This window comes from Myotis nattereri (assembly GCF_964212035.1).
Source record: "Myotis nattereri genome assembly, chromosome: 8".
Lineage (NCBI taxonomy): Eukaryota > Metazoa > Chordata > Mammalia > Chiroptera > Vespertilionidae > Myotis > Myotis nattereri.
In genome coordinates, this window is record NC_138083.1 from 88,280,712 (window position 1) to 88,293,405 (window position 12,694).

Genomic DNA, 12,694 nt, shown 5'->3' on the forward strand with positions numbered 1-12,694 from the left:
GTGGTTTCTCGGGCCATCATTCTTCTGACTAAATTAAGAGTTTAAATATGATCATATGGGTAATTTGGATTTTTCATTTCACTAAAGACAAGGTGGTAACTAAGAACGGTTGACATAAAAAGATGATTTTACTGGAGTGATTTTGCTGGGTAAGATGATTTTTGCTGGGAAATTGAGCTCCTTTACTCAGTACAGGGAAGAAAGATCATGATGTCTTTTTAAAAAAATTTATCGTGATTGTTGAAAGCATTACAGATGTCCCACTTTTCCCCCATGGACCCCCTTCCCCATGGTGATCTCTTATTTTCCTTGGCCCATTGAAGATTCCTGAATCACCCCATTGTTCTTGACAGAAAGAAAGCTGGATATGCAGAGAAAGTAGACTTGGTAGTTAAGACACTTAAGGTCTAATATTTTCAGAGATCTTTAAAAACTATCTTTGTAGATTTTTGTCTTTGTAAGTTTGAAGTTATACCTGTAAGTAAATGTATTACTTGGGTAATTATGGATTAAAATTAAGAGTTATAAATAGAAGGAAACTGGCCAATTTTACTCAACATCGGTTTTTTATTCTTTTAATGAGTTTACATGAATTTTCTGTGACCGTATTGATTTTGTGCCTACATCTGTAGATGGGAAATAAAAATATTTCCTTGCACCAGACCGGTGTGGCTCAGTGGTTGAGCATTGACCTATGAACCAGGAGGTCACAGTTTGATTCCCAATCAGGGCACATGCCAAGGTTGCGGGCTCAATCCCCAGTGTGGGGCACACAGGAGGCAGCCGATCAGTGATTCTCATCATTGATGTTTCTATTTCCCTCACCCTCTCCTTTCCTCTTTGAAATCAATTAAAAGAAAAGAAACACTGGTTGCAAAATATGTGTTGCTGAATTTCTAGCTGCTATTAGCGTTGTGCTTGTATTGTCAAGGTTTAAGAAAGCTCTAGTTTTAAGCATGTAAAACATCCAACAATAGGCAGGGAGTTTCGTTTTCCCTCTACAGATGAGTTTAAAAGATGCTGATGTCTGTTGGCATAAGTGAGGAGTGCATTGATCAGTGCTTTTAATATTGCATCTCATTCGCCACAGAGTAGAATAGCTAGAGTAGCAGGAAGGACACATCTGTATGGGAACTTTCTAAGAATGAAGCTCTGGTTTAGATATGAACTATCTCTTTTCTTCTAATACATGTAGACTTGTTCAGAGTTGGATTTTGAATGGAAATTACATTTCACTGGGATAATAGAATAACTGAAAAATATATATGTATTTCTTGCTATTAATACTTGTTCATGTATTTTATGTGTTTATACTATTATCTTGTTTAGTCTATAACTTTGGAGAATTTAAATAACAAGAAAATGTCATTGTGTAAATTCATGGTTTTCTCGATTGGAACTGCCAGATGTGGATCTTTGGCTAGGGACAGCGGGTGTGATTTAAACCTACACTGATTTTAATAAAACGCAGAGGAATACCTTCCAGTATTACGTGCTCTGCGGAGAGCGCCCTTTCTCATCATATATGGATGTGTGCCTCAGGGATAAACAATATCTAATTGTTTCTTCTCCAACCTAAGCCTAAGCCTTTCCTTATAGTTTAAATGCCTTTTCCTCGTACTCCTCATTGAGTTTTCTCTTGAAATCATCTCTTCTTTCTCCTGCGTCACAGGTTTTCCATGATCATATAAACATGGTACAATGAACATCCTCTTTAGAAAGCCCTGCGGATCCCATTTTGTCCTTCCGTTCATTGCATTTCTCGGCACCTCCCCTATAACACATTTCACAGTGAAACGCATTGAAAGAGTGGCCTCAGCATCTCCGCTTCCTCGCCTCTACTTTATTTTTTTTGGGGGGGGGGTGGCGGGGGGCTCATCTCAGGTAGACTCATCCTCGCCCCTCTGCTTTACTTGCTTTTGTGAATATCACCAGCATCTTCGTGTTGCCTGATTCATTGGTCAGACCTATTCCTCATCTTCAACACTGACTTTAAAGGAAAACACACCCTTCGTTTCCTGGTGGGCCTCTCCCTCGCTCCCCTCTGTGCGTTCCTTCCCACATCCTAATCTCGGAATGCTGGAGTGCTCTAGGGCACAGCTCCTCTCTCTCCTCCACACCACTCCCCAGATAATCACATGGAGCCCTGTAGCTTTCAGTACTCCCCGTGGCCTGATAGCTTTCCTGACCTCAAGATTATCTTCCCTATCTATTACCCAAATCCTAACGTTTTCAGAGGACTCATCACTGTGTGAAACCATATTATTTTTACCTATTAGCTGTTTTTCTTCTAAAATGCAAATACCATATTAATATATCTTATGCTTTTGATTTCCTTTTAGTTTCTTCATTTGAGATAGTTCTTAAGTGATGCATTATTTACATGATTCAAAGATAACTTTCCACCATAATCATGATTTGTGATGTGACTTTTACATATTTTCGGTGCTTTCTTTTTTTTCTCCTTTCCCCTGACAGGTGCACCCTCAGTGACAAACTCCTGTGTCATTCCTTATTTTCCTCTCTACTTAAACACACAGGCACATAGACATATGTACATACTCAAAAGATTTTGTCATTACTTTATAGAGAGAGGTTCATATAACTTGCACTATTGCTCATGTAATATTATCTTTCTCTTAGAGTTTTCTGCATGCTAAAATATGTATATATAATGGTGAGCAAAAACAAAAACAAAACAAAAAACAAGACATCGTCCCTACCGTTAAGTAACATACTATCTAAAGGAATAAAAATATACATGGTGACATTCACTTTTGATTAGACTTCATCTAACCAATGTGAGAAAATTCCTGCTTACCCAAAACAAGACTTCATAGAAGTAAAACTTTTAGTTTATGCCTCTTTCTCAAATCAGAGTGGAGATTCTGGGTGCTAGGTCTAAATTGGGACTGAACAACATTAAATTGTAAAAGTTAAATAAGGGAGTTCTATTTTTTAACACTACATAATTAATTTGTTATTTTAAAGAAATTGAAATATCATCTTGTGATTTTAAAGAATCCTTCCTAGTCATTATAACACAGGTAGTTAGAACAATGCCTTTATTGGACACCATATAAAATGCAGAGTAAAAAACTTTTTTTTTCCAGTTTTCACCTTTCTATGGTTATAAAGATTTGCAGTCTATTTAATATCAAGGGAAAGAACGAATATAAAATAGACATCATATTAGAGATATAAGACTTCATAACATAAGCTTCATAACGACACATAGGTCAGCAAAAATAGGTTTACAGCTGTATGTGAAACAGTTTATTCTTGTTTATTACTTATTACTTACTGTATTACTTCTCATACAAGCAACTAGAAACCTTCCTTTGCCCAACCCTGTATGTTGTCTGTATCAGGGGCCCAGCAGGAAAGGAAGGGAAATGTCTTGCTAGCAGGCTAGATAACCAGGTAAAGAACAAAAAGACAGACTGGAATGAAAAATTTAGAGAAGAATGCTTCAAGATTGATGCATAATACTTAGCGGATATTGCTTATTTTAAGTTTATAGTGCTTCCTTTACTCAATAAAAACAGAAACTCAAAAAAATGCACAGAAAAGGCAGAGGGAGTATTTTAAAACATTAAGTAAAATATGTTAAGCTATTTAAAAGGTTCTCTGGAGACGTAAAATAATGCCTTGAGGTTAAACGCTCTTAAAGGTTGTATAATCTCTTGCTTTGCTTATAAACGCGTGAACAAGGTGCTCGCAGCCCTGTGGAATGAAGGGGTCGACTGTGAAAGCTGCTCCCCTGTGTGCGGGGGGTGGGGGGGGGGGCTGCACGTCACTTCGCAGAATTCCCAAGAGCAGTCGAAGGATCAAATGCTTACGGGTGCTCTGTACTCACAGGTTCAACAGGTTGGAAGTGTGCTTGTTCTGCCACTCATTTCAATGTATTGTAAGTAGAAATGTTGCCGCTTAAGCTTTTGTCTTTAAATCCCAGATCCTAGAAATTTGTGGGAGCATGGAAAAGCTAAAAAAATATTGTTAATTGATTATTATTTTTAATTCTTTATTGTTTAAAGTATTACATACGGTATAGTATTACATATGTCTCCTTTTTCCCCCATTGACCTTCCCCTGGCCACCCCACCCCCTAGCATATGCCTTCACCCCCCTAGTGTCTGTGTCCATTGGTTATGCTCATATGCATGCATACAAGTTCTTTGGTTGATCTCTTACCCCCCACCTCCACCCTCCCCTGCCTTCCCTCTAAAGTTTGACGGTCTGTTTGATACTTCTATGTCTATGGCTCTATTTTTGTTCATCAGTTTAAGTTGTTAGTTATATTCCACAAATGAGTGAGATCATGTGATATATATCTTTTTCCCACTGGCTTATTTCGCTTAGCATAATGCTCTCCAGGTCCATCCATGCTATTGCAAATGGTAAGAATTCCTTCTTTTATACAGCAGCATCTGTATACATTCCACTGTGTAGATGTACCACAGATTTTTAATCCACTCATATGTGGATGGGCAGTTAGGCTGTTTCCAAATCTTAGCTATGGTGAATTGTGCTGCTATGAACATAGGGATGCATATATCCTTTCTGATTGGTGTTTTTGGTTTCTTGGGATATAGTCCTAGAAGTCCTAAACCTGGGATTATTGGGTCAAATGAGAGTTCCATTTTTAACTTTTTGAGGAAACTCCATACTGTTTTCCACACCAGTCTGCATTCCCACCAGCAGTGCATGAGGGCTCCTTTTTCTCCACATCCTCACCAGCACTTGTCATTTATTGATTTGTTGAGGGTAGCCATTCTGACAGGTGCGAGATGGTATCTCATTGTCCTTTTGATTTGCATCTCTGGGATGACTAGTGACTGACAATGTTTTCATATGCATCCTGGCCTTCTCTATGTTCGCTTTTGAAAAGTGTCTATTTAAGTCCTTTGCCAACTGTTTTGATTGGATTGTTTATCTTCCTTTTGTTAAGAAGTATGCGTTCCCTATAAATTTTGGAGATTAGGCCCTTATTGGATATAACATTGGCAAATATGTTCTCCCATGCAGTGGGCTTTCTTGTTGTGCTGTTGATGGTTTCTTTTGCTGTGCAGAAGCTTTTTATTTTGATGTAGTCCCATTTGTTTATTTTCTCCTTAGTTTCCATTGACCTAGGAACTGTTGCAGTAAAGATATGTCTGAGATTTTGCTGCCTATAGATTCTTCTAAGATTTTCATGGTTTCCCATCTTACGTTTAAGTTTTTTATCCATTTTGAGTTTATTTTTGTGTATAGTGTCTAGTTGGTGGTCTAGTTTCATTTTTTTTGCATGTATCTGTCCAATTTTCCCAATACCATTTATTGAAGAGACTGTCATGACTCCATTGTATGCTCTTGCCTCCTTTGTCAAATATTAATTGAGCATAACGGCTAGTTAGCCAAAATGGAGACAGATTGCCCCACTCAGAGAAATGACTCTAAAAAGTATCTTATTTGGAGTCTTGAGTATACTTAGGCAAGGGAAAGTGGTGAGAGGCCCAACATTTCATTACTCATTCAACAATTACTATTGAACTCTACAGTGAACCACACAATGAGGTTATGGGGGGAGGGGCATGAATGTGACATATTAAGTTGAACAATACAAAATTGTCACGCTCTCAAGTAACTTAAAGTGCTGCAACATGAAGAATGTGAAAGCAAAATGTTTATGAAATTGGGAAATATTTCTGTTTCAGAACAATGGTACATGCACTGGTATGTCCTGTATGCCTTAACTTGTGCACTTGTAAAACAACTGTAGTCTTCTTTGGAATGGGAAAAGAAGGAAGTAAATTAAAAATAGTGATTTAGTTGTGAGATGAAATAAGTGGGGAAAGAGATGTGGTGGTGGGAGTTTCACTTTTTCTTCTGTCCTAATTTAGATTATATGCTGAGCATAGACTCCTACCTTGGGAACTTAAAACACATGCAGACACACACACACACACACACACACACACACACAGATTTAAGGGACCCATCTCAGATGGGATGACTGACAGTCATGTGGGAAAAAGCATGGAGCCAGTGTTCCAGACCATTCTTTTGAAGACATTCCTCATATTTCTACTTGACAGTTTTGGAGTGCCAAGATGGCAGCTGTCTATAGGATATTGAGTCATGTAGGTGTAGTTCATGCTCAAATGCTAATTTGGCCAGTGTTACCTTCTGCATTACCTGAGTGAGGATTAATATGCATGTTTATATGGGTTTCAGGTAATACTGTTTTCTTAGTTATGACAATTGCCATGTACTGCAGTTCTTGAATGCTTTTAAAAATACCCTTCTAATATATTTTACATTTTGTTTGCAGTCTTATCTATCTGATTATTGTACACATGGGATTTAATTTAAGAACACACACACAAACACATAATACTCTTTTACTGCTCCTTCTATATGCAAATAAAATTTTAGTAAAAGTATGTTTGTGACTAAAATTACATCTAATTTAGCTGAATAGGATACATTCAAGTATTTATTAAAGCATATAAACCAGCAATAAAAGCAACTATTCACCATTTAATTTAGTTGGAAAATCTAATAAAACATGTTTTTAATAAAAATGATGTAAAACAGTATACTTAATAGGAAATTAAATCTAGTGGTTAATTTTTTATGATGGTGAGTTTTAATTAGAAACACTATTAAAGTTTTTTTAGGCTGAACACCAAATTTCCTACTGAGGTTATACTTTCATTTATCTAAGACATTTTCTTTGTTCTACAACTTTCTTTTCCTTTAATGGTTTCTAATTGCATAGGAAATTTTGCATAAAGCAAAATGACTAAAATAATGTGGTTTTTTGTTTTTGCATAAATTTAATTTTTGCAAAAAAAATTGCGTCTGTTTTTAACAGTGTTATTGTTCTCGTTTTTAAGTTGCATGTACTTCTGGTTTTAAAATACTTGAAAATAATAGCATGCTGTTCCTTTTTCTTAATTCCAGTTTTTCTAATGCCAGATTGAGAAATAATTTGCATAATAAATTAATTGAATTAATTATTCTGAGTTGAGGTAGATACACTGATGAAACTTTTATAAAGCTTTATTTTCATGGAACTTATTCTACAAATAATTATACATCAGAATTTGCAAAAATATAAAGTATCTTTATAAGTATTATAATAATTAAAGGAAAGTTACTATGAATTACAGGAAATTTTGATTGCTAAATTCTTTTGTAATATTGTGTACACTATTTGTGTATTCAATCATTTGAAAGGTTTAAGTAGTAATTCTCCGTTTCCAAAAGTAGAATAAATAGCTACTTAGCTTACATATAAATCATAAGAATTGAAAAAAGAAGCTGAAGTTTTGGATTTATTTAAAATGCTTTTGTGGGGATTCGTCTAGTTTCCAGGCTTGTCTTAGAGAATCTAATCTGGTCAGTGAAGGGTATCAGATTAATTGTGAGTTTTTCTTCTGGGCTGGTTCTTGCTTTTGAGGTATTGCTCTGTGGTTTGACATTATCCTCATGATAGTGTTCGCTGGTCCAGGAATGACTGCATGGATTTAATGTTCAGTGTTTCAGCACCTCAAGGAAATACCAAAATTCTACTAGAACCAAGTAGCAGACACTAGATCCTTTTATCCTTTAATATGAAATTTTGTCGGTTTGATAATAAATAAGATTAAGAATCCATATGAGAGATGTTAGAAAATGTGTTTTGAGCATTTAGTCCCAAATAAACATTTTTTTATTGGATTTTAGAGAGGAAAGGAGAGGAAGAGAAACTTCGATGTGAGAGGGAAACGTGGATTGGCTGCCCCCTACCTATGACCGGTGGAGACCACAACCAGGTCATGTGCCCTGACAGGGGATTAATGAACCCACAATCTTTCGGTGCGTGTGGACAACGCCCAACCAACTACGCCACACTGGTCAGGGCCAAATAAATTTTGAACCTATAAATTCACATATCCAGCTGCATTATAGAATCAGAACCACTCTCATTTTCCCAATTTGAACATCTCAGCCACCAGTCTGTTTGTTTCACGTCACCTGGCTGGCCTTTGTAAACTCCCACTGTGAAGTCAACATCGTGCTGTGTTTCTTTACAACTTTGTTGTTGTGAGAGCGGGCAGTGTGTATAAGAAAAGCACAGCGTTAGCCTTTAGGCAACAGAATTTCAATGTTGGATGGGGCTTTGAAGCTGGTGTTGCATTAGAGATAAATCAGCTGCAAAATGGGTCTACATTGACCATAAAAATTTTTATTTGCTAAGTTTTCTTTTATCAACCATTTCATGGTAGGTTGATAAAAAAAAAAAAAGAACTGTCAGAGGGTATTAAAGAAAGCAGTTGGAAGGATTTTTATTGTAAACTAGAGGCCCGGGGCACGATATTCGTGCACGAGTAGGCCTTTACAGCCGTGGCTGCCTCGGCCCTCGCAGCCCTGGCTTTGTCCAGAATGTTGTCTGGTAGTTCCTCTGTTCAGCTGTTGGGTCAATTTGCATATTACACTTTTATTATCATAGATTCCGAGTTTAATAATTTTGTTATCGGTCTCACTTCTTCATCCGCCTGGGAGCGCCTTGGGGGCAGGAAGCAGTAGCCCTCGGCATTCTTGCACACTGCTTCTGAAGCCACACAGCGTTTGAGGTAGTAAAATACAGCTTTTGAATTGAAATAGTGTTTTGGACTCTCTTCCCCACCTGCTTGCTTCTGTGGTGAAAGTGCACTCAGTATTTCTTTTCTTGCCAGACATTAGATAGGTAGGGGACGTCCTTGCCTTGAAGGAATATGCTGCCCTTTTCCCATTTCACTTTGGAATCCCTGCAGCCTGTGTGTCTCCCTGTCTACCTCCCAGAGCCACTCAGGAGCAATGGGACCATGAAGTCGCTTTGAGATTCTGAAGTAAATGCATTAAGAAGGCAGCAGGAGGACATTTCACTTTAAATCTTGAGTCCTGGTTTCCTGTCCCAGCTCTGCCATGACTAGCTTTGCAGCCTTATTTAAGAACTAGAGGCCCGGTGCATGGATTTGTGCACCAGTGGGTCCCTTGGCCTGGCCTGTGGGGATTGGGCTGAAACCAGCTCTCCAACATCCCCTGTAGGGTCCCAGATTGCGAGAGGGCGCAGGCTAGGCTGAGGGCCCCCACTGGTGCATGAATCCGTGCACCTGACCTCTAGTATGTGTATAAGATCTTTGGTTAATTTCTTCCCACCCTTCCCACTCCCCCCCCCCCCCGCCCTGAGATTCATCAAACTGTTCCATGTTTCCATGCCTGTGCATTGAGCGTCTGCCTCCTGGTGGTCAGTGTGCGTCATAGCTATCAGTCAAATGGTCGAACAGTAGAACTGTCGCTTAGGCTTTTCTGTACATAGATTATTAACATCATTAAGCAACCATTTCTGCATCTGTGAGTCAGAAGCCCAGCTAAGCCGCTAAGGTTCATTCCAGCTCCAGTTGCTGGGAGTACTCACCCTCTCAGGATGCCCTTTCTCACCTAGAGCATTTTCCGTTGTCTTTGTCTGGACAAAACTCGTTTCTTTGAAAAGGAAAATGGGCCGGGCCGGCATGGCTCAGTGGTTGAGCGTCAACCTTTGAACCAGGAGGTCACAGTTCTATTCCCCGTCAGGGCACATGCCCGGTTGTGGGTTCGATTCCCAGTGTGGGGCATGCACGGGCAGCCAATCAATGATTCTCTCTCATCATTGATGTTTCTATCTCTCTCCTTCTCCCTTCCTCTTTGAAATCAGTAGAAATATATTTTAAAAAACAGAAAGTGAAATGGGACTCCATAATTTCCTACAGGTCTCTCAATTGTTTTAAGTGTTTTTAATGATGGAGACCCCCCTCCATCTCCCAGCCAGCTCTTCCCACCTGTAAAGAGCCACTTTGCTTCCAAGGTGCACATGTGAGGAGTGCTTAGAAAGCGGGGTGTTCCTGACAGAGCAGACTCCCCACTCTTCCTCCAGGCTTGACTGCAGGAATCATCCCGAGTCATCCTCTGCCATGTTTTTGCCGCCAATCTTCCATTCCCTTGGTAAGAAACTGTGGTCAACCCAAAGGCATGTGGCTACAGCTAAAATGTAAAATGAACGCTTCCCCCTCTCTTCTTTACGAACATAATAAGAACAGTTGTCCCTTATTCTTTCCTGAGTGTGTGTGTGTACATATGTATGCACATATATATGCATGTGTGAGTATGTGGGGGGAGAGAGTATTTTTTTAAAAAAAAAAATAATGATTATTTTCCTTCAAGTGCTTTTCATAAAATTTATCCTGAGATTCTTAGATACTGGCAGGTTTCTTAGGACTTGTTCAATAGCAACATCCTTAAAGCTTTGGCATATCATTCATCAGCTCGTCTCTCATTATGGAGATTTATTCACTAACATATTGTTGTAACAGTATCTTGGAGAACAGATTCTACCATCGTAGAATAAAAAAAATAGTGCTCATCACTGTTTACCTCTCTCTTTGTTCAAATCCATGCTAAAGAAATCAAGAAAGATCACCTTAGCATGACAGGTCCGTGGGAATAGCGCCGTGAGCACCGGACCAGCGTCCCCCCTGCTCCTCAGTGAGGACACGCTGGCTCTCCCATGCCCACCAGCAGCACCAGCAGTCGCTTAGAGTGTCATGTGCAGAATGCTGTTTTAGAATTGGTGAGCACATCTACATCCTTGTCTAGAGCCAGCCATCTAAAATCAAATTCTTTTAGGATACTTCCAACCCAAAGCGAGGCTAGGCGACGATGATTGCTTCCTGTAGGCCAGGGACTGTCCCAGGAATTACCTTTTCAGGTTTTCACAATAATCCTACGAAGTAGGACTATTTTTATGGTATAGATGAGTTCACTGAGGCTAAGCAACTGGCGTGGCATCACCCAACTGCGGAGTGGTACCAACAGGATTGGCGCACGGGCATCTGGGTCCGGAGCTATGCCTGTAAAGAGGAGTTGCTCAGTTGCCACAGCCCACCCCCGCACCCTTGCATTTGTTATGCTTTGTAGCTGTTCTTGCTCACACACCTTATTTCATGCCATCCACGTCCAGCCTCCCATCATGTTCATATTTCCTACACAGAGAATTAATATTCTGGCTAATATTTTAGTATCCCCATGCTTTCTGCACTGTCTGTCATAGCTACTTATAGATGTCCCGCCATACTTGCCTCTTCTCATGCACATCTCTCTCTCTGTCTGCATTGTCATGAAGGAATGATTGTTTCTTGCCATTGAAATCTGTTGGTTTCATCTAGCTTTCTAACACAGGAGTAGCATATTTAAATTCTGTTTATTTCAATAACGTCTCTGGACAATCATTACCCTGTGTTTAAAATTCATATTTCCTTTTATCTGTTAAATGTGTAATTGACTTTTGACAATTTCTTTCATTTCCCCGCTTCTTTCCCTGTATGGAAAGGACAAGAGGGAATTGCGATTGACCTCCTGTACTGCATTAATTATTTTGAGTCATCTCATTTTATTTTACCGGGCTTTACTCTAAATAATAAGACAGCTTTGGGAGAAGGAAATAAAATAAAACACTTTTTATTTATAACTATCCACTCACGACAATACCGATTTATCTAATTTTATAAGCTTTTTGCTTTTGTATAACATTTCAGCTTTCTCTATGTGAAATAACAATAAAGGTTATACCCTTTCTTATAAATATAAAGGGCATTATTTTTTTTCATAAAGCATTCAGATGAATAGGCTATTTTGAAATAACAATTATTTAAGTCACATGCCTTAAAATAGCATACTTTATATGATAATGGTAGTCATGTTAATCTTGTAAAAACATCTTAAAGTACTAGTAATGGGTGCTTAATGTGGAAATTACCCAGATTCAGTAAATGTATATAATAATGGGATAATCATCCCTACTCAAATGTGAGCAAACTTTCAAAATGAAAGAGAACATCAAACTTCAAAAGAAAATTCTAATATTATAAATTGAAATTACTTACATTTGTGAAAAGAACAAAACTAGACCAATAAAGTTTATTAAGTGCTTGCAAGATGTTGTAGCTTTGAGAACCTATATTTGGTGAATTGAGGGGTGAGTCGTAGAACCAGTTAGCAGCTGGCATGTTCTTTGTGTAATGGTTATGAATGTTTGCATGTTTTAACAGGGCTGATCAGCTAGTCTGTAAATAGGCCAGCTTCTGCATTAGCGTCTATAGATAAGAGCCTACTCCTACTTAAAAAGTAGACTACAACATATTATTCTGTGTAAGACAATTTTATAAATGACTTTCAGATTAACAGGTATTTTGACTTTCTTTTGAAAAGAATTTCTTACCCTATTGAGGTGATGTTATGGTAACTCTCGTATAGTTTCATAATCAAAGTTGTCTTTTGAGTCACATATTATTCTCATTTCAAAGTTAAATGCTGTCTTTTATTTTCTGTCTTTTAAATCATGCTGTTTTTTTGCTACTAAAATGTTTGAACTTGTTCAGCAAGTGGTTCCAATGCTTTCACTTGCTAAGCAGAGCAGGTTCCAAACTGTTGCTGAAGCTGACCTGAGCAAGGACATGACACAGTGGACGGCCGTGGCCCAGGGTCACAGAACCGACGTTTAGATCCCAGTCCTGTGACATGGTCTGTGCAACCTGCTGCCTGCCGTGTCAGTACCATCATAATAACCCGGTTATTACTCAGCAGGAAAGAAATAACGGGAGAACTAGAGAATGTGTGCGTACATTTATGCAGCTTCGTCAACAAGCTGCAT

General features: G+C 38.6%; 1 protein-coding gene across 7 annotated transcripts in view; it reads left to right on the forward strand.

The window, feature by feature from the left end:
• NOL4 (nucleolar protein 4) overlaps positions 1–12,694 on the forward strand; it is a 211,946-nt gene that overhangs the window by 67,333 nt on the left and 131,919 nt on the right. The window lies entirely within an intron of this gene.